Source organism: Ochlerotatus camptorhynchus, unplaced genomic scaffold, assembly GCF_037179485.1.
Source record: "Ochlerotatus camptorhynchus isolate MF236.1 unplaced genomic scaffold, CSIRO-AGI_Acam_v1.1 ptg000062l, whole genome shotgun sequence".
NCBI lineage: Eukaryota > Metazoa > Arthropoda > Insecta > Diptera > Culicidae > Ochlerotatus > Ochlerotatus camptorhynchus.
This window is the reverse complement of record NW_027040552.1, coordinates 10,884,019-10,907,154: the sequence shown is the minus strand read 5'-3', so window position 1 is coordinate 10,907,154 and position 23,136 is coordinate 10,884,019. Positions and strand designations below refer to the sequence as shown.

Here is a 23,136-nt window from a genome sequence, read left to right as displayed (position 1 = left end):
TTAATGATAATGCAGAGCGTGGTATAGCATTGATTAAAACATACAATTCAAAACTATCAACGGATGAAGATCAAAAGCAGTGCATTTTACAATTAGTTGAAGATCATCGAAAAAATTATAAGAGTACCAGGAAATCTGATTTGGTGTAGCTAATAAGGAAATATATGGCAAAGTATAAAACACGTATTTTTTCATCTTTTCAGGCAAATGTTCCTCTTGTGTAAAACTCATGATTCCCAAAAAAAAACAGATTAACGCAATTCAAGAATTTTAGGAATTTCTGATGAAAAGTTGTGGTTTTTCATATATTTTTGAATTTTTTGACCACCCTAATGAAGAATAATTGAACCACCCTAGTGAATTATTTCGTATTAGATCCTAAATGGTGGTTTAATTCGATATATAAGCAGGTTGGAGACAAGTGTGAACAGTTTTAGTAGCCGACTCATCAATCTTCTATATTCCATATAGAACTCATGAAAAAAATCTAAGTCTCAGAAAGTCGATTTTTGAAAAAAAAAAATTTTTTTCGAGAAAACAACAAATCTCGACGTTTTATGCATTTTTAAGACATTTGGCATCATGTACCCCCCCCCCCTTGGGAGATTTTCGAGAGTGAAAAAAGTCAAACTTTTACGCGTTTGCGCCACCCCTACATCATGTCCGATTGAGCTCAAATTTTGCATAGGGTAATTTTTCAAGGCAATAAACATTTTGTATATGGTTTGTTAGCGAAATTAAAAATTACCATTTTCGCTGGCAGTCTAATATACATATATGTTTTATATATATTTTTATATGTTTTTGATAGACCGAAATTCTGTCCGAGTGACTATAGTTGGAACCTGGATAGTAAACAAATTCGCTGTTACAATAACAAAACACCTTTGCTGCGACGCAGAAAATATGGCGAACAACACTTCATGCTGGAAATCGCAATAGTGTCCACGATTGACACCCCCTTAAAAATTTGAAGTTGCAGTGGAAGTCAACCAACCTGCCGATGATTTGTGGACGCTGGATCGTACCATCTTAACAAAATAACGAGATTGCAGTATTGTTATGACCGGTACTGTATATATCAAACTTGTTCTACCTGGTAGAGCCTATATGCAGAAAGAAGCTCTCTCACTGCTTGATTTGACCTTGTTTGCGTGACTTGCAAGATTTGGTTGAAGGTGCTAATCCACACATCACTACATGCATGCGGCTCAGAGTGAGTGTAGAGAATGGAAAGTAGACGGTATCTCTTATTGATGGAGTTTTTCGAGAGCAACGAGCTTTGGCTGATCGATACTTGATAATTTTGACCTACGGTACGTAATTTTTTTTGTTTTCAAATTCATAGCTACGTACAATGAATCCTGATCTGAAACGTAACGGAAAAAAATAAATAACTGTTCAATATTTATCAAGCAATAGATTTCTTTAAAGGTTCATTATTGTGCATTTCCCATCAAACTGTACAAATATGGGTGTTTTTATAAATGAATCATTTATTTGAGGAACCGCATAAATCCATTTGATAAAAATGCTGGAAAACGGCAAAAACCGAACCAAGGTCCTATGTGGTTTTTGGACCGTAATTTAAAATGGTTTCGCTCATTCAACTTTGGGATGTAAACTTGGCCTAGCAAATCAACTCGGTCTGTCAAGTAAATAAATCCCGAATAAAATCCCGCTCTGTCATAATGAAAAATTGATGCACAAATTGTGTTTCGTTCAGTTTTTGGTTGCGTGTGTAATTACTTCTAAAATTAAGAGACTTGTGTTGTATATAACAGTGATCCAAAGTGAGTTAAAAAAAAACAACCTCTTCAATGACTATTTTCGAGGAACCGAAGTTACATCCATTGTTGGGGCTAAAATGGGGACAGTAGGTCTATATTAAATCCATGTTCCTGAAAAGCTTTCATGTGATGAAGGTAAGTTTGGTTACTGTTTATGGTAACTAACCAATGGTTACGGAAACGATGAGCTTAAATTAACTCGCATGTTGACAGCTAAATTTCGTCTACAGGTCAGTTATGTATTGAGATATGCTTAAAATCATTATTGAGAGCTGCATACTAGACCCAGGTTAGGGATATGTACACTATTTGTAGGAGAGGTGTGCGGATCCAAAAACTTAAATTTGACTTATGCGGTTTCTCAAATAAATTATTCAAATGTAAACAATGTTATAAAAGTGCCCGTTTACGTCGAATTTCTTTGTGGTAGTGCAGTGAAAAAGTTGCAAATAATAGTAATAATTAAAAAATTACATAATTTTTTAGAGACAGCATAAATTAGAATAAGTAGGGAGAGCATAAATGGTAGGAAATGAAATTTTAAACTTCTCAAGATATGTGACCCATTGATTGACTAGTTTAAAGACATGATTGCCGGAATGCTGTTTACATGCTATTTGTTGTACCACTTCACATTTTTCACCAGCCCACATTTGGAGATCTACTTAATGTACAAGGCTCAAAATGTATCTAAGAGTTTGCTGCAGATAAGCAAGCCCCAAGATTATTTTTCAGATTTGTACGACTATTAGATATTGAGATTCGCGCCCCTGTAATGCGAGGTGGAAGGATTCAGTCAATCTTGTCCTTAAATAAATAAAAAAAAAAAAAAACGTTGGAAAACGTGCCATACGCCTTATAGCCTAAAACAAACAATTTCTTTGTAATGTAGCTTTTAATATATTTGCCCGGCAACCACTCTATCTCTATCTCTCCCTCACACACAAACACATTTATTTTCAAATAATCTTGTATAAACGAATGGAGGTAATAATTGAAAATAAAATTTAACAACGTCACCATAACATGCAAATACCTATGCTTTTGCGAGCTGAATTTTTGATTTATTTTACATTGAACCCTTCCATGACCATCAATGTAGATTCTATCAATTTCGATGAACGGCAATGGTAGCTAGGCTACTAGAGAAAGCACAACCTTTCAGATCTGATTCAACCTATTCAACAGACTCCGTTGGGCGCCACTCTGGTTGGTTGGCTTGTGCACAGCACAGCACACGTTTGATACAGCCTGTACGCAATGCTGAACTGAACTCTCAGCATGACTTGCAAAATCGAAATTTCCTAACCGAAAACACGCTGCCACTGTTGCTGCTGCTTTTGCAGCACCGGTCGGAGAGACAACCCCACCACTGAACTATGGGAATTTTACATACAAGGAGGTGTCCAAAAATATTTTCTTGCTTATTCGGCATTATTTGACAAGTTTTATATTAGAATGTGCCTACATTAATCATTAAACATAATTTTGAAATCCTGAAGTATTTTAGGTTCTCCAAAATGTCCTGGAAGTAAGATCTTGGTGTTCTAATGACTCAATGTGGTTTGATACGCACGTGCCCAACATATTCAACACATCACCTAGCTTTGTAAAACTTCACGATACCATGCGCATCATAGAACTGCAACAATAAGTTATTTAATGCTCTCCAAACCATTGTGCAACTAAGATCTTGAAGTTCTACAGGGTCAATATAATTTGAACAATGTCCTGAAAATCTTTGAATTCATGAAACTCAAGAGAGTTTTCTGACAATTTGCACATCATGGAATGGTATCACTAGGATATTTATTGCTCTCCAAAGTATTCTAGAGGTAAGATCTTGGCGATCTACAGGCTCCATGAAGTCTTGAACAATGTCCTGGAAATGTGAAGCTCAAGAGAGCCTTTTGATAACATATACATGATGGATTAGTATCAATAAGATTTTTAGTACTCTCCAAACTATTCTGGAGAGCGGCGCCGGTGGTGTAGTGGTAAGCGTGATTGTCTCTCACCCCAAAAGGCCTGGGTTCAATCCCAGTCAGCGCCGCCGGGATTTCTGAGGCATAAAATCTATGATCACGCCTTCCTTCGGAAGCTAAGTTGGTCTCCGGTCTATTAGTTGATAGGTAGGGTCTAGGTGTGGTAGCTGCCTCCCTGGCGTCGGTAGCATTGGTACTCAGTACGGAAAACAAGATCGACGGAAATCAAATCAAGGAAAAAAAACTATTCTGGAGCTAAGATCTTGAAGTTCTACAAACTCAATGAATTCTTGAACAAAATCCTGAAAATCATGCACGTCATAAAATGGTATCAATAATGCTCTCCAAACCACTGTGGAGCTAAGTTCTAAAGGTTCAATATAGTCTTGAACAATGACCTGAAAATCTGTACGAGTCGTTGAAGCTCAAGCAAGCCTCTTGACAACATGAAGTCTTGAGAATCTCCAAGAGAGTCCAAGAAGTTCAAGACGGCGGAGCCGGTGGTGTAGTGATAAGCGTGATTGACTCTTGCTCCAAAGGGCCTGGGTTCAATCCCAGTCGGCACCATCGGGATTTCCTGAGACATACAATCTTTGACCACGCGTCGGAAGGGAAGTAAAGCCGTTAGTCCCCGGTCCATGAGTTAATGGGTCGATAGGTAGGGTCAAGGTGTGGGCCTCCCTGACATTTGTAGCATTGGTTCTCAGTATGGAAAACAAGATCGGACGAATTATTGACGTAGGACTACGAGATTGTTTTTTGCTTAATAATGTAATTAATAAGTTTTGAAATTAGAGGACATTCAATATCCATATTTTCAATTTATTTTTTGTAGTGATCACAGTGGCAGCATACTCTTGCTAAAACTCTACACTGGACCCCTTTTATTGGTAAATTTTGCTTCTATGAGCCTCTATTTTATATCAGCACACAGACGTTCCTAGGCTATGGTGCCCATTTGGTCACTGTTGATTTTGTGTTGATCTTAATAGTTTGATAATATATTTGCACATTCCCGCTTTTATAGGTTGGTTTTTGTCCTAGTGTTGTCTTCTGTCTTCACATATTTTGTCATTTTGTATTGTGTATTAAACCCAACTTGCATCTATTGTCCTTCCCCATCTGTTTTTAAACTCGTTCTGTTACGCTGTTATTTCATTTTCATTTTTATTTTGCAGCGCAGGGTGCGGCAGTAAAACCGCAAGTCAATCCAAGGCTGATAGTAAAGGAGGGGTATGGCTGATTCGCCACATGCAGGCTACATGATCGCCAAGGGAAGGGATGATGATTAGTTTGAGGTGGGTGGTTGGAAATTTTTGGATTGAGTTGGCCACGATGCTGCAAAATTATATAGAATGTGTTAGCTAGAAATAATTTGAAATTTGAATGAGTTATTTAATTATATATGAGGGGGTTAGAAGGAAAGGGCTGTAAGTGACTGATCGATTCTTTTCATCGACTTTCTCTTTTGATAGCGTCAGCTTTATAAACAGATTTTGCGCTATTTCTGCCACATAGTTTGATAAAGGAGGTTTTATTAAGTATCCAGAATGACACACGAATCAAGGAGTGTCTTTGCATCTGAATTATTAACGAAAGAGAAAATCGATGAAAATAATCGATCATAGTCACTTACACCCCTTTCCTTCTAACCCTCTCATATGAATTCATTATTAAGCACAGTAAGCAAAAACGATCCCTCCAGGGCCATCGAGCATCTCAAAACCACAACACTCCGTGACAAAATATGATAAAGTTTTCGCTTGGTATGTAATGAACAACAGAGATACGCAATAATTCATATGGCTTCTGCGGCTAATGGTTAATAAGCTAATACCAGTGAGAAGCTACAATAAACCCCTACTAGATACAGACAATTCCATAACAATCCGAACAAACAATCAACAAATTCCTGACCAGCCTCATCCTATCATTACTTATTGTATTTTATTTCTTCCCTAAAATTCACTTGGTAGCAAACATATGATCAAAGATCTGATTACTATTTGTATTGGTTGAAATAACAACTTCCACTATTGCCTATAACTACAAGTAAACAAAATGGGGAGCTTTATTTAAGGCCTAGTTGCCTTCCTATGGATATATGGTTTAGAAAACTGATTTCCAATGGTTTTCTCCGTTGAATAGTAGACTGATGCTAAATTTGACTTTTTCGCTCCACAGTGCTTAAATGGTTTCAAATCGGGTCCTGATTAGCCTCCCAAAGTTACAACTCATTTGGTTAGAAACAGACTTCGCACAAGCCATTTGAAGTTTACATGTAAATTACTATGGGAAATCTAAACTTTTTGTTCATTGCCTTCTAGTCTTTTTCCATATTGAGCTGCGAAACAGTTCGATAGCCATTATTATAGAAAATTTTCTCAGATACAACTTTGCTGAGGATCGTTTCTATGTAAAACGAAACAGGAAAAAGTTATTAATTATTTAAGAGATTGTTAAACTTATGACATGATCAAGCAGCTGCTCTGTAGGCAACACTGTATTTTGCAGTGTGGCATAGTAGCCATGATTTTTGTGTCCTATTCAACGCCACAGAAACACCAATGTTGCCTGCTGAGCAGTTGATTGTGCATGATCATAAGACATCAGCGCATTGAACCATTGATAACTTTCGATCCTTGCATTTAATCAAGAAGTGGTCTTCAGCAAAGTTGTAGCTGGGTTGAAAGTTTTTGAAGTAGACCGATATGGTGAATTATTAGATAGACATGAACAAAAATCTTGGTTTTACCATAGTAATTTCCATACAAACTTCAAATGGTTTGTGTCATCTTAGTTTCTCACCGAATGGGTTCAAATTTTGAGAGGTTAATCAGGATCCGATTTGGAATCGTTTAAGTATTGTGGAGCGAAAATTTCAAATGTTGCATCACTCTATTGAATAGTCTAGTACCGATGGACGAACACGAATTACGAACCATAGAAAATCGACATTAGATTATTGGCCAACTGAATCCTCATAGTGCACTACTCGACCCAAAGAGAGCGAGGCACTCTGATATTTAACGTCATATGAAATTGTTCCAAAACTACTAAATAAAGATGCTCAAGCCACAAAAAGCTCGGTTGACCATATACCCACCCATATCGATGTAGGTGATGTAGGTATGCAGCAGTGAACATCTTTCCTCAACAGAGACTCAGAATGTATCATGTGCCGGGGACTGCAATGGGAGCGCGTGAGAGCAGAATCATGAGTTAATGTACGTTTGAAGATATAGCAGTCGTGGATCGTTGAACTTACATTGGATCGAAAAATTGTTGTTACTGCATGTCAGGTTACATTCAATTCAGAACTTTATATTTCTGGACTAACATTTGAAAAATCACCGTATCGAGAAAACCACTTCCGAATTTTGATGGTCTAAAAATTTATCCCATTTCACGATTTCCCATTTTATGAATGATTTTATTTGCTTGACATATAGTTAATAATGTAATCTAACACGCTCGTTTATTTTTACTCTAAAGTGAGTAACTTCTACTCAGTTTGGTATTTTTATTCAAAATGTCAAAAATTGAGTAACATTGATTTAGCAAACTGAGTAACATTTACTCTGTTTATCTTAAATCAATGATTACTCACTTTAGAGTAACCATCCAAAAAATTACTCATCGTGCATTTGTCAAAGAGTTACAAAATGTTCGTAGTCCCCGTTTTTTCTTCAATCATGAAATTCCTATAGATATAATAATTTAAAATTGTAGAATCAACATCGACGAGCATTGCAGCATCTTCAGAAACCAACTATTTCGAAACCAAACAGGAACCATTGCAGAACAAAGAGGATGTGTGGATTTTGCAGCAGAAGGAAATTTTGAACCTGGCGAAAGAGGAACATTAGGCAAGATGCCAATCAACTATTGTGTAGGATCGGGAGAAATTCGAATGATCTCAATGTCTGGAGCAATTCAATCGCCAGCATTACTTTGCACTTCATACTCAACAAGCCAGAAGGTAGATTTCTTTAAACTGGTTTTGTGATCGATGATATGTAGGAAGTTCGAATTAACTTTTATTTCAGGAGTACGAAAAATTCCTTATCGGCAAGAGGACTGATGTACCAATGTTCTCCATATGAGAAGTTTTCAAAATTTATGGTATCTTTGCAATGTAACGAGATGTAACCTTAATGTTATTATTTTATCTTTTAATAAATATCAGTGCTAACATTTGAAAACGGCACAAAAGCCATTTGTAAACAAATGGTTTGTGGGCCCTTTACTCACTACTTGAAGTACACCCACGCGACACAACAGCAACATCGGGTAGGGGAAATTTTCCCCTTCCTGACGATGCTGTTGGTTTGCGTGGGCGTTCTTCGGGTAGCGAGTAAAGGGCCCACAAACCATTTGTTTACAAATGGCTTTTGCGCCGTTTTCAAATGTTAGCACTGATATGTTGTTTACTTTTCTCACATTCTCTAAATGTCAATTCAAATTACTCATTTTAAATACCGATATATTTTACAAGAGCTGAGTAACATTCACTCAGTTTTGCTAATTTCCCGAAAACCGGAACTGAGTAGAAGTTACTCTGAATTTGACAAATGCATCCATTACTCAAAAGTGAGTAATTTGGGTTTACTCTCTTTAGAGTAGTTCCACTTTTACCGAAAGTGAGTGGATTTCTACTCACTTTAGAGTAAAAATGAATGAGCGTTAACATCATGCATCACTAAAAAACAACAAAAAACGTGTTTTTTGCCGTGAAGTTGAGAAGAAAACATCATACGTCCTGATAATTTCTTACATGTTGTTACCTCCCAGTTCATCGACCCTTTGAACTGCCAACACTGATGATACGCCGTGGAAATCTGGGGGGGGGTGGGACGTGCTGTCAAATCAGCCTACTGATCATTCTTGTATGAAACTGGCTCCAAACGTAAACGTAAACAAACGCTGTAGGTTTCTTATGGCTTGTTTACGTTTGGAACCAGTTATGCGAGGTAGGCGACGATTGTTCGTATTTGACAGCCATCTCCCCCCCTTGGTGGAAATACACCCTCGGGATTGTTTGTTTGTTGTTCTGTCTTGGTTCTTCTTTCGCAAATTTGGCGAAAGTGGAATTACGCCCGGAGATTTTTTGATCTTATTTTTGTTCGTTATTTACACGTGAAATATCAATCGGATGCATTTCAAATTAATCGGGCGTGACTAGATACAACTACAGAATCAGTACATTTTGCATATTAAAACAATATAGAGTTGAAAGTTGGAAATACGCCATGTGAAAGGAACCGTTTCTGATTATTTTAAATTATGTTTTTATCTTCTACTTTTTCGTGTTTATTGAGTAGTTCGTGACCTGTTCTTTCTATATGTGGCAAAATATGTTTTGTTTACATTTTGGCTCTTCCGCCCCTTTCAAATTTAAGTCTAGATTTGTCCATACACGGTGTTTTACGAAAACCCATGAATGGGTATAAAAATACCCATTCCCGCTAAAAGTGCCCCTCCTCATTTAATGGGTAAACTATGAAATGGGTAAATGGGTGGTCTGTCAATAAATGGGTGTTTTTTCACCCATTTTCTTAAATTGTGTTTACCGTAAAATGGGTGAAAAAATACCAATTTTTACAAATGGAGGATGCAAGCGCTTGGTTATTTATCCTTGTGATATAAAAAACTTTCTAATACATTGAAAATTAATGCAAATTTTACACGGAATATTATAATACCATATTGGATTATTTGTATTGATTTATCCGTAAGCCGAGCCGTAAGTCTCTCCGTTTCGGATTCTAACATTTTCCGGAGATCGTCTATTGCAATTGCTAAATATGCTGCGGACAGTAACTGTTTGCATTCCCAATGAATCGGTGACGGAAATGAGACGATGAAATTTCGAAGTGTTTTTTCACCCATTAGTGGGTAAAAAATATACATATTATTCAACCGTGAACTGATTCTTTAAATGGGTATTTTTTTACCCAATTTATGATTTCAAAATTCCCCCATTTTTGACAGCTGCATACATGGTTTAAAAAAAGTGTTGGAAAAGTTCGCGATATTTCATGAAGTTCACCAAGGGAAAAGTTCGTGAGTCATAGTGAGTTTTCGCGAACTTTTCCATCACTGTTTGAAAATGAGTATTTTTTTACCCATTAATGGGTTTTCACGAAACACCGTGTATTAGTTTAAACTCCTTTACACTGTAACTGGAAAGTGCCCATTAATGGAGAAAATTTTACCCAAAAAATACCCATTCATAGGTAACTAATACCCATTAATGGGTAACTAATACCCATTAATGGGTAACTGTTGCCTAATTGTAGGTAAACGTTACTCATTAATGGGTAAAAAAAACCCATGTTATGGGTTAACCAACTTTATTTCAAAATGGGTGAACATTTACTCATTAATGGGTAATACAATGTTAGAGTGTACTCATACTTTGGATGAAACATTCTGACTCATATGATGTCGATAACGATGAGATCTAGAAAAGCGGTTCTAAAACTTTTTTCGATTGCTACCCATTTTGGGAAAATCCATAAGCTTGCGACCCACCAGTATCGAATACAGATGTTGTATACAGGGCTGGTGACAGGTCACTTTTTAGTGACTTGGTCACTATTTTGAAGCCACTAAAAAGTCACTTTTTACACCAAAAAGTTACTAAAGTCACTATTTCCCTAAAAATAGTCACTAAAGTCACTTTTTCACTACTAAAATAGAGTGAAGTTTAAAAATATCCACAAAATATTTAAATTGAGTATTTGGCACTAAGAAAGTCTACAGTAGTTTTAACAAAATATACATATCTGTTAAAAAATTGAAAATTTTACCCAGGGTGACCAGTGAACCGCAAAACGTTAGAACACCAGGAAAACTATTGGGAAATGCCTTCAATTTCGATTTAAAAGAGAATTTTAGGGATGACACCAAGATATATCAGAGAAGAATACCAAAGTACAGACTACGAATGTCTCATATAAAATTAAGTGTTCTGAGGACCGATTTCTTCATTTCCGCTTAAAACTTAAGCCAGGTTTACCTATATAGTTAAACTTGGCTTAAAACATACGAGCGTCGCTTTTGATTATTGTTTAAATTATTAGAGACGCAAAATTCAGCTCCGAAACAATTTTGGAAATAGTTCTAATGTAATTGAGAGTGCATTTCAACAAGAGTTCTGAGAAGAATTCTATGATGATTGGATGAAGATTCTTGGTCCAATTCTAATAAGAATTCAAAATTAGTTCTAAAATTTTGCTCTGATGAAAATTCCATGAAAATCCCGTGAACTCCAAAGATGATCTCTGCGGATAGTTCTAAAAGAATTCTGGGGTGATTTCTGACGAGACTTCCAAGAGAATTCTAAAGAGTTCGAAATAAATTCCGAGAAGAATTCCAATGAAATCGAATTTTGAGGGTTCAATCTCAAAGGAATTCTGAGAAGTATTTCAAAGTTTGTGATTGATTTTTGTTTTGAGAATTCTGAAGAAATTTTTTTTTTTTTTTTTTTTTTATTAATTTATTTGATAAGGCTCAACCGAATTAACTTTACAGAGCCGAGGATTCTTGGTCACTATACAATACATCTTAAAACTATAGTCAAAAGGTACAACACAATAAACACTTTATCTTCCGCTATCCAAAAAGCCTCATCCATCAGAACTGGAGCCGCTTCTAGTAGTTTCATTGAATGGCAGTTACGCCAACGAGGGTCAGAGCGCTTCCATTGCAGCAATGGACGCAAAACGTGGTCAGCACTCACACACTCATCACGAAACGGTTGCTTTCCAAAGTCGACGACGCATCGACCGAAATAACTGCTGATGAAGAACAATGAGGAGGACCACAAAATGGTTGCTGCCGAGAAAACAGACGATCGCGTAGCACACATCGAGAGTGGCCTGCTTTTGTCGACAACCGAGTGAACACTGGATTCTGAAGAAATACTATGGGGATTCTAAGGAGAATGCGCATTGAATTTCCAATCGAATGCAAGGGAGAAGTCCAATATTATTCTAAGCAGAAATTTATGAAACTTCCATGCAATTAGGAAATTCTAAGGATGGATTTATCGAAGTAGCCTTGCGTGAATTTAACAATTTACATAGCCGGAGATGCTTAACGTCAAATATCAGACTTAAAGTGGAGATTTTATACGAGCAATGAGGAGGTTCAATTATAGAGTTGATAGTTCCGTTATAGTACGGCAGTGTGAAAATTGTATATACAAAGTAGAAAACGAGCAAAGGAAAATTTTGAGGAAGGTACCAATCGGGTAGTTGTTTACGTCAGATGCAGATGGCGACTTGAGTATGAAACAATCAATATAACTGTTTCCGCACATCAGAGGTACATGAGCAAATCGGCGATCATCCCTTTTGCCAGTGGTGGCAGCACCCCTCACCATCCCTCATTAACGGATGAGCTTGGTAAAGGAGATGCTCTATGCTATTCGTACCTTCCTCAAAATTGTCCTTTGTTTGCTTTCTACTTTCTATATACAAATTTCACACAGCCACACTATAACGGAACTATCAACTCTTTACTTTCATCTCCTCATCTATCGTATAAAATGTCCACTTTAATTCTGATATTTAATGTTAAGCGTTTCCAACTACGAAAATAATCTATTTCCAAGAATTTTGTTGATTGTTCTGCAAAGAATTTCAAGAATGCAATATTATGTTTGTAAAAGCTTATTTGCCTCTAAGTTTAAGAGAAGGGGAATTGTTCTAAAAAAGTTCTTGAGATCATTCTGAAGAAATTCTTTGAAAAGTTCATAGCAAATTATCAAAGTTATCTACCTAGATATATCAAATATTTAGATATTTCGAACGCAGAATCAAATTCAAGTCCATAAAAAAAATGGGAATTACTATTTGCTAGTCATCATGTATAACGTAAGCAAAAGTGATTTATTCAAATCACTTCAAATTCTCTTCACAGAAGATTCCGTTGTGAGATTCGATTAAATTAGAGGGATTTATAAAATTTGATTTTAAGTTCCATGACCTAAAAAGTTCATATAAATGGTTACTTATTTAGTATTTACAAGTCACTATTTGGTCACTTTTTCGGTAAATGAAGTCACTAAAGTCACTACTATTAATCGCATCAGCACTACCAGCCCTGTGTATAGTCAAAATGGCCTTAAGGTGATACGGCACGTCATGTAACAATGGCTGTCCCCACAATCATTAAATAAACATGTTTTGGTATGCGTACGAAAGACATCTACCTACAAAATAGTAAATTTCTAATTACATACCTTAAAAAATGGGCCAAAATTGTATGAATAAGATCTGGATACATATTTGTACACTTTCTCACCAAAATATTACCAGTTCATTCACGCATTCGCAATATTTGCATGAAAAAGTACGATCAGTCGATTTTGTTCTACTCTGGGCATGTAATTTAACTAACTGTTTTCACTAGCTTCCACTTTTCAGAACCACACTAAAAACAGTAACGACACGTGCTTCTACAAGCACTTTCAATTTAATTCACTTTTAACGATGATATTTACTTAAATGATATCATTTGCATCGTTAAAAACGCGAGCCGCGAATAATTTTGTAAGCTGAAAATGTTTTGTTTGCCTTTTTTCTACACACCACATTACGATGGTGTGTGTACAAATCATCTATCATCGTATCCAGTGTTGTCAATTAAATTGAAACAAAGTGTTTAAAAACAATGTTTTTATTGCTTTTCAAGGTTCTTCAACTGTGTTTAATTTAGAAACCATCACTAATAAATATTAAAACAATATCTTATTTCGTTTTTTCCAGAAAAGAAATGGAAGTAAATAAACCTACAAATCTTCTATAGAGAACCTATTTGTCATTCTGGTTGCACTGGTCGAAGCCATCAGCTGATATTAAAAAGGCGGGGAAAGAATGATGCAAAAACACAAACATACACGATAAGAAAAAACGTACCTAGTGGCCAGTTCACATTTACCTACTTTTACTTTGAGTATAATCACGATCATATTCACTTACTCTTGGGTATAACTGACTTACTTTTGGGTAGAAAGCAAATTTTCAATTCCATAAGATTTGAACACAACTGAATGAAAACTACTTTGATTCACTTTACCTACTTTTAGCTTGCTGTAATAAAGTGGCGAGATGTGTGAAAATAACTTACTTTTGCGTACTTTTTTCTTACCATGTACCTGGAGGTTTGAGTGCTGGAATCATTTTTGGACCGGTCGTGTGTAACCAAAGTGTACAAAGTGTGGCTTTGAATTAATCAACTACTATGATTACTTGACTTGGTTGGCCTTGGTGGCTAGGCGTATGATATAGTATAGAATACAGTATAGAAAGGGATGTTCTTGGGAGGTGGTAGATCGTTTATTTTGGCAGATTTAATAGAAATTTAGTAATGGTGTCAATAATGGATGATAAATAGACATTCGACCTATTAATAACGAACTCTAGCAGCTATGTTTACGGTAGTTGTGACAGTGCATTATGTACACCCACACCCCTACAGCATCAATGATAATCATTTCACTGACACATCGAACCGAGAGAAAAAAAAAAAGCAAAAAAAGCGTGACGTATCGTATCACCTTAAAAACACAAAAAAATACTTTGATAACCCTAATAAAAAATACCATAAACAAACGATGACCCAAATGATTGAACTATTCCACAAATGGTTTGGATGATACCCCGAGCACGTCGTTAAACAAAATAACTATACATTTATTATTAGATTGCCTCTCACCCCAAAAGGCCTGGGTTCAATCCCAATCGGCGCCGCCGAGATTTTCTGATGCATAAAATCTCTGATCACGCCTTCCTTCGGAGGGGAAGTAAAGTTGTTGGTCCCCGGTCTATTATAGCTGATGGGTCGATAGGTAGGGTCCAGGTGTGGAAGCTGCCTTCATTGGTAGCATTGGTAAGGGAGAACAGCCCATAATGCACCCGTGGGGTAAAATGCCCACTTATAGAAAAACAGCGATAACTTTTCCTCAGATGCATTTTCCGGGTAACGGATTGTATTTGTTTTCAACTAGAAGTTTCACAAATAATTCTTTATCATAAAATCATATATTGACCTACTGATTCCTTTAAAAAATAGCAATTTGTGCAAAATATGACACAGTTGTTAAAATCGTCGACCGTAAATTAAGCTTTTAACAGCATATATCGCAAACATTGAACGAATTCACTTTTCGTATATTTTTTAGATGTTTTACTTCATGAATCACAGTTTTACACTCTATTGATACCTTATTTCTGATGTGACATAAAGGAATAATCATTTGATTTACCTCATCCCTTTGCATTATCTACTTGCACGGGTTATGGTTTGTCTATAATGCGGTGCATTTTACCCCAATGTTGTGGTGCGTTTTGCCCCAATGTTGTGGTGCATATTGAATCAGGCGTTTTGCCCCGCTATCATTTTGGAACCAATTTATAAAATACCTTGAATATCATGAAAATTCATCGGTTTGTAGTTCGAAATCACTTGATCTTCGTTGAAAACATGGTAATGAACCATACACCATTATTTTCTTCTTGATTTTAGCTTCCATACGCCAGCAATTGACGATTTTGCTTAAACGGTCCGTTTTGCCCCATCCTACCCTACTCAGTACGGAAAACAAGATCGACGAAAAACAAATCAAGGGAAAAACAAAAATGGCTTTTCAGTGTTCACTCGGCTGTGAACGGAAGCAGGCCGCTCTCGATGTGTGTCACGCGATCGTCGTTTACTCGGCAGCAACCATTGTGTGGTCATCCTCATTGTTCTTCATCAGCAGTTCTTTCGGTCGATGCGTCGTCGACTTTGAAAAGCAACCATTTCGTGATGAATGTGTGAGTGATGACCAGGTTTTGCATCCATTGCTGTAATGGAAGCGCTCTGCTCCCCGTTGGTGATACTGCCATACAATGAAACCACCCACTGGAAGCGGATCCCGTTCTTATGGAAGATAGCGGATAGTGGAAGATAAAGTGTTTATACTGTGTTGTTCCTTTTGACTATAGTTTACGATGTTTTGTATAGTGAATAAGAATCCTCGGCTCTGTAATGTTAATTCTGTTGAGCCTTATCAAATAAATCAATAAGCAAAAAAAATCAAATTTTGTTTGAGAAAAAAAAGTGTTCTAAAATTCCACCCGAGCATAATTTTGAAATTTGTATCATTCTGATGGTTTTCAAGATGGACGCGAGAGGCCAAGTTTTTTGGGCCTTTCAATACGAGATGCGATATTCGATTGGCTGCATGAGACAAACGACCCCCGGCCTGCAGTGTCTAATACTGCCCTGTAAACTTCTCTTTTAGTTTGGTCGCCGGTCATCAACAGAAGTAAATACTGTCTTCACCGTTTGGTGATTAAACGAATAATCTTGGTTTATTCTCCATCAAACTTATAGCTAACCTTCTTTTAATCTAGTTCTTCTCTAGGATTTTCGTGGTGGGAGAATCCTGAAACAACCATTTACCAATTAATCAATCAAAGGAAAGCAAAACATGAAGACAAATACCAATACGTGTACGCGACCGTGCCACTGGTAATTTCAAGCTATGCGCTATTGGAATAGGTCAGGAGTGAAGAGGAAAGTATATATTTCATTACAAAACATTAATATCACTGATTTATGATCTTGGGAAAATCTTTTACAGTTCAGGCCATAACAGCATAACTGTCCTATCTCTGCTTGATTTCCTATTCACATGTGACAGTTAAACTTGTATGAGCAGCATAATAGAACCAAAATCCTAAACAACTAAGGGGCTGTTCATAAACTACGTAGACAATTCAGGGATGGGGGGGGGGGGTGTTGGAGAATCCCAAAAAAACGGTTTACGTAGTTAATGAACAGCATCTAAACAACTGACAGTGAAGTAAATTCTCCCAAAGCGGAAGGAGGACATCGTCTAGTTTGGAAATGAACATCAACAGTTCCAATTCAAGTACATATGCACTCAAAGTGTACCACAGTTGCGCGATCTGGCGTAATATTTGCGTAGGTAGTGCCACACGCTGAGCATTTGAGCATAATGGCTCATCACACCAATATCTAAGTAGTAAGGGAACTAGGGGCAAGAAGGTCACCCTCAATATATTTTGGAAATGAAGACAACTCACCATGAACTATGCATGGTATTCTTATGAAGCAGTCTAGAAAGTTCTGTTCGAAACGAAGTCTTAAAACAAATATAAAAAATCATTTTGTGTTGATGTGTTGAAAAGCAATTTTTTATAAGAATAAGGCATCTTAAAATAAGGATTTCTGACTTCCCAATTTATTTATTTTACTATTTCTGTTGTTCAATATTTTAATGAAATAAACAATTAAAACTGTTGCTGGCATGCTAAAGAATGGTGAATTGTTGTTCATAAATAAACATGAATCAGTTTCACTTAATTTTAGGCCTGGATGGCTTTTTTGCGCCATTAGAGTGGCCCTCTTGCCCCGAAGCATGTTTTTAGAGCAGGTGCAACATGATTTTTTTTTTAAATCATTAACATGTTTTGTTTTTATTTTCAATGATGATACACGAAGACAATGTTATAAACGTGCAATTCGGTGTACTCTTATAAATATTCACAGGATCGCAGATATCAATGGACTATCGTTAGGGTGACCTTCTTGCCCCTAGTTCCCTTAATCAACCATACTTATATGCTTATATGCGACATAAGCTAGTGTGTAGTAATCATTTATGTTTTCAATTTAAGTCAAATATCACTTGATTACTTCAATAGTGAAAAACTGCACCACCAAAGATTTAAAGCCTTGTTCAGACTACAGTGTTATAATACTTATCGACAAGAAAACTGTCATCAAGATAGCCTGTTATGTTATAACTCCGTAGTGCGAACAGAGGAATCGAACGCTACTAATCTAGAGCTATAAGCAATGTGTGCCTACATGTGTGCTGCGCGGTGATGCGAATACATACGATTATTGTTGCGATAAAGCTAGCTCGGTAGTAGAGAATGAAGCAAAGGAGTTGTTTAGACTAAAGAGGCTGAAGTTTAGACTAGATCGCATTTTATATCGTTTGACATAAACAAACAAAAAAAAAAGCTTCAGCTCAGTTTTTAAAACTGGATTATTTTTGATTCATGATACAATTGAGATTACAGTACAAACCTACTCAGTGTCTGGGTTAAATGTTTCGAATGTGAACCCCAACATCAGCTGTGCGAGTTGCTACACAGTAACTGACCGGCGTTTGATACGTTAAGAATGACCATGTGTATTCGATGGCATGTGATAATGGCGTACTCTATAACGGTAGTGTAGTTGTTGACTTCCACTACAGGCAAGCTGAAATCTACTACTAACGAACACGGATGGGACTGCGCGAAGTGGTATTGAATCAGACCTTCAGACCAAAGAGGAATATCAATCATGCTGATTCATCGCCCAATTACATACGTTAGTCAAGGAGCGACGACGACGCAGCAGATATCACGAAGGCATGAATTAAGACGTGGTCAGACTAATAGCGAATTATTTTTTTTTATCTGGGTTGGAACCAGTTCCAAGTTCCAATCCAGTGCGAACCTCAACCTGAGGTAGGTTTTGAAAACATACGATCAAACTGACGTTTGTCAGAAAACGGGCAGATCCAATCTTGATACCCCGATCCAGGTTGGAAAGGAATCAAAAACACATTCGGTATAATGTAAATCTCAGTATAAGTGATTGTTGCCAGATAATAGATGTTATTTTGATTTATTATGGAGCGAGATGCTTTTACTCAACAATGTCTATTCCAAAGTAGTTAAGGAAAGCATGCTAGAAACTTGTATGCTGAACTATAAAAAAAATGGCAAATAAAGTGCAGCACGTTTTACAAAAGGGGTGCGGTACCATTTCAGCATACCTCACTTCACTTCGGCACACCCTTCTAAAATCAGTCTTCCAACAGTGCCGTACCATTTTCTAACATTTGTAATTTAACCCGTGCGCAAAAAATAAACCGTTGCATGAATGTGCCGAATTAGTGCTCCACCCTATACATATGTCATTGAACGTTCATTAACACCATACAGTAGAGTATCAAAAAAATGCCCGTACAGCAATTGAGAAATTCAACTTAAACTCCTGCGCGCCTGGTGGCAGGAATAAGCACTAACCGACGGTGATAAGTCTGTGACAGCCCTTGCCAATTTCATTGATTGTTTGCAAAATTGTTTAATTTCAATGTAATTTCATGCAAATTTCTTGTCAGCATGGATGAACCTTGTACAAAATGCATAACATTATTTTGTAATGCATTGTTTCTAAATAAAAAGCTACAGAAAAATACATAACAACACAAGATCGACAAGAGAAACGTCATCAAATGGCTCTAATGTTGCCCTATGGATCTAAAGATTGGGACAATCGGTAAAAATCTCCAGCTCTGGCAAAAACTGCATTCCTACATCTTTGATTCGGGTGAGAAGGCTGAGACCCCTCCTTTTTATTTGTTTGCATTATATTTCAACCGGTATTCTTAAACACTAAGATCCCAAAATTTAAATTGAGGATCTCGGCTAGCTTTGTGGCTACCGCTTTTGCTTACTGAGTAGAATATCGTGGGTTTACTCCCAGACTCCTCCAATATAAAACAATTACTATGGTCACATCACCTGCTTAAGCGAATCCTGACCCATCTCCTATCCAACTTCGTTCCGTAGCATCTATGGAGGTGTTGGTGAGTCGCTCCAGGTCATTTTCAGAAAAATCTGGACCAATTAAAATATAAAATCTGGAAAAATCTGGAATGCTCCAAAATTTTTTGAAGTTTCAAGATCTTGAAGTGATTCTAAATTCTGGAGTTTATATTTTTCTGGATTTACTTGGAACTCTTCACAGGATATCTTCGTCTTTTTTCAGAGTTCCATTTGAATCATCCTAGAATTCCATCACACTTCTTTTCTTGATTCTCTTAAAATAATCTTGATAATATCCAAACTTTTTTAATAACATTCTAAGAGTTCTTAGCATTATCTCTTGTAATCTCTTATAAATCACTCTCAGATTCAACGATTCCCTCAAACTGGTAATATTTTTTTTTTATATGAACTAGTCTTTCTATATGAAGTTCCCTTAGAATATTCTTAATAATTTCCTTGATACAATCTTCAGAATGACCGTCACACTCTTCTCAGACTTATCCGATAATTACCTTTGAACTGCTTTATAGGTAATGTCAGAATTGTTTTGAAATCCACCTCAGTTTCTATGTATTCAAGTACTTTGTCAAAATGGACTTGAAAGTCTCCCAGAAATTGCCTGATGTTCTTTTCGCATAATTCGGTTTAAATTTTTTTATGATTTGATGAAAATGAACCTCCATAGCAATATTGGATAGAATTCCATTGAAATTATTCTCACGATTCGTATCAGCATACTCCTTAAATTTCATCTTAAGAATTTTCTATGATTTCTCTTCCGAATTCTAACTATTTCCTTTATTCACAAAATTTCCATGCAATTGTCATCAGAGCTTTTAAAAGACAATTGACATCGTTTTCAACCAGAGGTTGCACAGACTGCATACCTAACAGTAGACAACTGACTGAAACTGAAATTTTCAGGTTGCGAAAAGTGACACCGGCTAGAGCGAGAATCACAATACGCCTGAGCGACGGGTGACGCCGCACGACCACGAAAATTTTTTTCAGCCAATAATCTTTAGAAAATGTTTCAATTTTCATGGTTCGGTAACCTATTGCAAACCTGTTGTAACAATTCCATGTACGATGTTGCAATTATGTCCAACGTTGATGGCCTTTAATAAATAAAGTAGAAAGTTTGGTTTTTTTTTATTTTTTGATTAGACGGTCTTTCAATTAATCATGTTTTGTTGTTTTTGACATCATCCACATACAGAGGGCCAGTCACTTTCGAATGTTTGGGAATGGTAGGAAACCATTTGGAAATGCATGACAATTTTCAGTTTTTATTCATTATTGTCCATATTGCCCATAAACAGTTGTAGATGCACAAAAATTGCACGAGTACATTACTATGGTGATAAGGTAAACACTCGTTTATTTGTTTCCTCCTGTGAAAGCATGTTTCGTCACAAATCGTGGATTTTCTGATATTCTCCATACTGCAAAAATGATTTTCCTACCACTGAAGGGGCGACATCTCTCGGATCTTCAGTATAGCTACTACTCAAATCATATAATTAATTGCAATGATATTTTTAAAGCAACATATTTTAAAAAATCTGGTAAGATCTGGAACATATTTAAAAAATCTGGAAATGTACGTGATATGTCTGTGTATCTGGCAAGATGATTGAAAATCTGAAAAGACCAGATAAATCTAGAATACTGGCAACGCTGTCAGTAACGTAGAAGATGGGCGTGTCCGGCAATGATAATTGTCATGCTTTTTCTGTTCTGAACTCTGATTGGAGAGCTACACAGCAATAAGAAAGTGCTCAGATGTAATTCAAGCTGATGTATCAAATATTGATGTAAATGCAATTTACATCGGTGGATGTATATTTGTTCGCAAAAACTGTGTACATCGTACACCATAACTGATGGAATGACCCGGCTACAGCACTTTCGATGTAATACTCAACAACTTTTTTGCTGTGGATTTATTCCCAAATAGTTTCATTTATGCTACGTTCAGACTCAGACTATTGGGACTTCCCTTAGCTCATTCGATAAAGGCGCTGCTACAAAGCAAAACCATGGTGCAGGTGACTGGGTTCAATTCCCGGTCCCGACTAGGAATTTTTCGGGTTGGAAAATTTATCGATCTCCCTGGGCATAGAGTATGATTGTATTTGCCACACAATTATACTAATGCAAAAATGGTACAGGCATCGAAAGCTCTCAATTAATAACTGTGGAAGTGCATCTAGAACACTATGTTGAGAGCACGCAATAAGCTGAAATGCGATAGGTAATAAGCTTGAAATGTGAAGAAGAAGACGCTTAGACTATGATTGAAACTAGAAATACTCAGAGGGAGAGATAGGCGGAGAAAATGTTTTGAGCCAAATGAACTGTCAAAATCTGAGCCAATCGAACATTCCCATTAGAATTTTTCGAGGATTTCTTATTCTTACTAGATTAAATTTGACAGTATTGCAATCGAACAGAAATTCCATCACCTTTATGTTTCGTGTGCTTCTCAAATTCAACTTGTTTTTTTAATCAAAAACAATATTCTAACTCTATTGATTAATTGATCTTAGTTGGTTAGCTAATAGCACCACGAACTGTGCAAAATATTGCGATGCACTCAATAATTATTTTGCACGTAAATCGAATCAAAAGTAAAAGTCATGTGAAATGCTAGCTTCAAGCAAGGATTGCAAGATAATTTAGGCACAAATCCCTGCTGCCGAATTCCCGAATTGACCACTTTGTCAAGCAGTTTTGGCGTGACTTTCTACCAGCGATTTCACAAAACTGGACTAACTAATTTCTATTTTTTTATGAAACGCACAAATGTTGGCTACTTTTGTCGAGGTTCTAGAAGAAAATATCTCAAAATAATGTTTTATTTCAAAGTTCGAGTGGTAGTAAACGTCATTTTAACTGCTCGAATGAAGTGGTTAATTGTATTTTGTTTTCTCCACCCAACTCTCCCTCTGAGTATTTCTACTCGTGATTGGCCGATTTGAAGTGCGTTAAGATAGAGATAGATATAGATAGAGTTGTCTCCACTCCACTTAGGTCTGTACGGGGTATTACTCCGTTTGAAATGCGTTTGTAACGGAGTAACACAACACATATTCATTAACAGTCTTGAATGTCTTCTGCTTATTAGTTGATTTATGATTATAATAAATAATCTAAATTTGCCAGAGAATTTCTATCCATGTAGAAGGACGTCTCAAAACTGCTCGACAAAATGATTAATTTTCATTATGGTCAGACCTATTTTAAATGTGCATAAATTCGTTCAGTTTGTTTTAATGCGGTGACGACAACGTGACAACGCCTCACCAAGTGACGGTATATTATCAGCCAGCTCGTAAATTCTCCATACCTGAAGCACAAGAAAGGAAACCATTGCCAGCCCGCGAAAAAGTACTGAATGAGCGTGAGCTGGTAGAATTGTCACCCACTTGTCCTCTTGTTTTCGTAATAAGACGAAAAAAGTGGCGTATTACCGCAAAATGTAAACATTGCCTTCCTACGTCAACGACATCGACATAGTATTACTTCCTGTTTCTTCTAATGTGCAGCACTGATGCAGACAATATCTTTTTATGAGGTTTTCTCAAATTTATAGGCCATACAATATCGACTTTGACCTCGTCCCGTATCTTTCGGATATTTTTGCCAAGTCATCTGCAAACAAGTTCCTGGTTGATTGTTTTTTTTTTTGTTAAACTGCGCTTGTGACTCTATTTTTACATA

At 36.6% G+C, this 23,136-nt stretch overlaps 1 protein-coding gene across 1 annotated transcript in view; it reads right to left on the bottom strand.

Annotated features, from left to right (window-relative positions):
- Positions 1–23,136, bottom strand: part of Keap1 — a 48,304-nt gene that overhangs the window by 24,738 nt on the left and 430 nt on the right. The window lies entirely within an intron of this gene.